The sequence below is a fragment of the Poromitra crassiceps genome (assembly GCF_964638095.1).
Source record: "Poromitra crassiceps genome assembly, chromosome: 12".
Taxonomy (NCBI): domain Eukaryota; kingdom Metazoa; phylum Chordata; class Actinopteri; order Beryciformes; family Melamphaidae; genus Poromitra; species Poromitra crassiceps.
This window is the reverse complement of record NC_139632.1, coordinates 31,762,773-31,767,805: the sequence shown is the minus strand read 5'-3', so window position 1 is coordinate 31,767,805 and position 5,033 is coordinate 31,762,773.

Genomic DNA, 5,033 nt, shown 5'->3' with positions numbered 1-5,033 from the left:
ATGAAAGGATTATTTGGCAATACGCACATAGTCATAGCGCCACCTACTGGCAACACAAAAAATGGTTTATCTCGAGAAACCGTTTGTCTGATTGACTTCAAACTTGGCGGGTGAGCTGCTGGGGACCCGAGAAAGTGCATTGTCAAATTGTATGCAAATCGGCCAATCAGAACACGGATTTCAGGTATCTCGTGAACGGTTGGTCCGATTGACTTCAAAATGGGCGCGCAGCTGGGAATCCGAGAAAGTGCAGTGTCGAATTCCATGCAATTTGACCAATTGGGGGGGAGGATGGTGGTGGCAGGTGAAGAGTGGGAGACCAGGATGTGAATGGGGGGAAGGGAACAGAGGGGAACGGGCACTGCACTAGTAGTATTAATTGAACATGCCATTTTCTCTAGTTGGTCACATGAAAAGCTTAGCTCATGGTCAAGGTTAGGCACGTCAAACTACTTTGGTAAAGGTCACAGTTAGGGTTAGGTTTCTGCAACTAAATCTTTGTTTAGGGGCAACTAAAACAGTTTGATTAAGGTTAGGGTTTGGTTACGGGTAAAAGAAAATCAAAAGGTTTTGTGAAAAATGAAAACCCCACTCAGTAGAAAACGGCTTCATGAGGTGTGAATTGAACCTGAGTTCCCTGCCAGCCTAATCTTTATTGTCAGGATGCTGTCCTGGTTGAAGTTCTTACCTTTGGTCCAGTTGATCACACCACGTCTCTCTCCCAACCAGCACACCTGTATTCAGACTCAGACTGCAGTTTGGACAGGGTGACTGGTTCCAGGTGAATCCACAGAAAGAACCAGGGAAGCAGGAGTTATGGGCCAATAAAATACCCTGGTTCTTCAGGTCCAGGCCAGACCAGGCCAGAGCAATTCAGTTCAGTTGAGGCACAATAATAAAAAAAACACTGTTAGGACAGAGCAACCCAGGAGAAAGACCTAGGAAACTCCACAGAAACTGGTAAAGTCACGTGGCAAATATCCTGGTTGTGCTGGAAAACAGCTCTTGTGTAGGTCCAATCCAGTGGAGGTTCACTCCAGTCCAGTTAAGTCCATATCAGGATCCAAACCAGGTCCTATTCATCTGCTGTAGACGGTATCGTGGTCCATAGACTGGCTGCTTAACATATAATAACAGCAGTGGACCCATAGTTCACAGAGACCTCTCAAGACATAGAGACACTTTGAGACTCAGCATGGAGCACTCAGGCAGCATGGGGTACAGTCAGAGAGTCCTTTTCTGAAGCACGGATGTATCTAAACCTGGACTTTGCTTCTTAGGGCAGTGACCATATGATGGTAAACCAAGAGAGGAGCAGTTTTACCAGGAGCTATTTCCACTATAGTCTTTCTTTCTATCTCTCGCTCTCTCAGCCCTAGTGCAAAGCCAGTATAGCGCTGCGCTTCTTATGGGAACATGTGTCCACGCACGTCACCGACACACACACACACACACACACACCCCCACACACACACACACGCACACACCCCCACACACACACGCACACACACACATAAAGACACACTGCTGTAATATGGACACACACACACAGCAGCTGGTTTGAGAGCAGAGATGGAGATCAGGCTGGGCAGAAGAAGACGGCAGAGGGAGAGAGAGGAGAGTCCACAAAGACAGAACCATCACTCAAGTCTCTGGGTGCAACGTCAGGCTTTTCACTGCTTTACGCTCCACATCAATCCTATAAAGAGACAGACAGGGAGCGAGCGATTGAGAGAGAGAGGCTGGGAGCGAGTGAAAGAAGGAGAGCGAGAAAAGAAAAAAGAAGAACAGACCAGTAATGGATACTCTAAGTATCCTGGTTAAAAAGGACACACACACACACACACGCACACGCACACCTCACAGAGCGATCTGTAACTAGAACCAGCAGCAGTGAATCACAAGCAATCGGACCACATATTGTAGCCAGAGCTCACAAGCCAGACTGGTCCTGCAGACTGGTCCTGCAGACCGGTCCTGCAGACTGGTTCAGATACTGGAAGCAGAATCCAAGGCCTATATCCCGTACAAGTATTGCTTGTATTGTCCCATGAGGTGCGCTGCGTTATCTGCTGTAGTAGCCGTGAAGAAGTGTATGATGATGAGGCGTGATGTCCTCTGGTAACTACAGCAGCGGGTCCAGGTTCAATTAGCTTTCTGTTGTATGAGAAAATGCAGGAATCCCACTCATTTAGGAGCAAGTCTCAAAGCATTTCAACTTCAAGTAAGTTGCTGTCGTGTCAGCTGTGCAGGAAAATGGATTACCGTGCTTTGTAAGATGCTATGGATGACAAGCAGGAATCCTAAGGGCTCAGACTGGTAGTAGTCTCAAGGAGGAGTAAGCAGCTGTATTGTCCCGGGATGCTGTCTCTTTGGTGGCCTGAGCAGGAGTCTCACACCACAGAATGTGAGAGGAGAGGAGAGGAGGGGAGGGGAGGGGAGGGGAGGGGAGGGGAGGGGAGGGGAGGGGAGGAGAAAAGAGGGGAGAGGAGGGGAGAGGACAGGAGGGGAGAGGAGGAGAGAAGAGGGGAGAGGAGCAGAGGAGGGGGGAGAGCAGAGGAGATGAAAGGAGAGAGGAGGGGAGAGGGCATGTTGAGTCTGTGCAGGGTTCATTTATATTCTGTCATCTGCTAGTTCCCTCTCTGTCTCTCTCTCTCACATACACACACACACACACACACACACACACACACACACACACACACACACACACACACACACACACACACACACACACACACACACACACACACACACACACACACACACACACACACACACACACACACACACACACACACACACACACACACCACCACCACCACCACCACCACCACCACCACCACACACGAGCTAAAGTAACATAACCCCATGTGCTACAGCCAATTAACTAGAGCAGTTAGGTCCTGTATGTGTGTGTGGCGTGTACCCAGCTGTTGATATTAACAGAGTGAGAACTACCAGACAATGACGCACACACACACACACACACGCACACTCTCTCTCAACAAACAGTGTGTGTGTATGTGCGCGCGCGTACTGCATGTGTGTGCGTGTCAAAATTAGGTAAGGTTTGTGTTTTCGTGTACACAGTTGTAGTCTGTTAGCAGAGCAGGAACAATATGAACAAACATGTTGACATGTATGAGAATAACCATTAATGTTCATATGAACACATATTCAATATTCAATTAAATTCAATGTGTATGTAAATTGGTGATAGATGCCTGTGGCATCTGCTAAAGGGGATCCGAATAAAACTCATAAAACTCACTCATTGCTGGGCATATTAGTCAGGATATGAAAATGCACGTGCTGGTATCCTAATTATTAATTTTCCTCTAGATTTTTTCTGCACCCCCTTCAAGTTCAAACTTCACCTATGTTTACATGGACTTATTACATGGACTCCACTATATGTCACTTTAAAGCTCTGTTACTTTGCACTTAATAATTTATAATTTGAATTTCTGTCTATATACTGTATATATACACACACACACACACACACACACACACACACACACACACACACACACACACACACACACACATATATATATATATGTGTGTGTGTGTGTGTGTGTGTGTGTGTGTGTGTGTGTGTGTGTGTGTATATATATATATATATATATATATATATATATATATATATATATATATATATATATATATATAAAAACACACACACACACACACATACACAATACATACTGTATCTATCTGCAATGTCCCAATACCCAGATGTCTTCTACATACAGTATACTGTATTAAGATATCTGCGCTAAATTTGACGGTTTCATCACAAATTGGACGATGAGTTAACTATGCCACCCCAGCTCATTTGGGTCTGCGTCCAATCCAGAGTCCTCATATTGTCTGTAGCCTATTAAGATCTTTAATCCAGAGTCCTCATACCGTCTGTAGCCTATTAAAATCTTTAATCCAGAGTCCTCATACTGTCTGGAGCCTATTAAGATCTTTAATCCAGAGTCCTCATACTGTCTGTAGCCTATTAAGATCTTTAATCCAGAGTCCTCATACCATCTGTAGCCTATTAAAATCTTTAATCCAGAGTTCTCATACTGTCTGTAGCCTATTAAGATCTTTAATCCAGAGTCCTCATACTGTCTGTAGCCTATTAAGATCTTTAATCCAGAGTCCTCATACCATCTGTAGCCTATTAAAATCTTTAATCCAGAGTTCTCATACTGTCTGTAGCCTATTAAGATCTTTAATCCAGAGTTCTCATACTGTCTGTAGCCTATTAAGATCTTTATGATAGCTGCACTATGCACTGTGGAGAAGAGATGCACCACAGCAGCAGTCAGATCCTGGTGTTGACTTGGTTTGTCGAGAGTTAAATGTGTTTCTGTCATTCTGCGAGTGTGTGGAGTCAGACAGAAGCATGCAGACACACACACACTCTCACTCTCTCTCACTCACACTCACACTCACACTCACGCACACACACACACACACACACACACACACACACACACACACACACACACACACACACACACACACACACACAGATTCCCTCCAATTATAAGCATAACCAATAATCATAGCCACATTTTTCTGTTCTCTTGCTGGCTGAGGGAGAAGCTGCATGGATCAATGCAGTGTAAACACTTTAACTCAATCCAGATTCAGACCATGAACCAATGTTTCAACATAAGATTCACGTGGGAATTAACCTTCAGTTTTGAGATCCTAGATCTATAGAAGACCATTAAGATTTACTTCAAAATATGATGATCGATCAGTGTTGACAAATAGAAATATTTCATTTTGGTTTGGCTCCTATAAGATGAGTCAATGGCTTCTGGGAAGGCAGTAGGTTGGTTTAGTAATTATCTGTCAGAAAGAACACAATGTATCCAGTTTGATGGTTTGACATCTGATACTTTAACTGTCCACAAGAGGGCGGCACAGGGCTCAGTCCTTGGGCCACTTCTTTTCACAATTCACAGTATATAACATTGGTGAAGGTATAGAAAATGCTATACTACACCAAGTAACTTCAG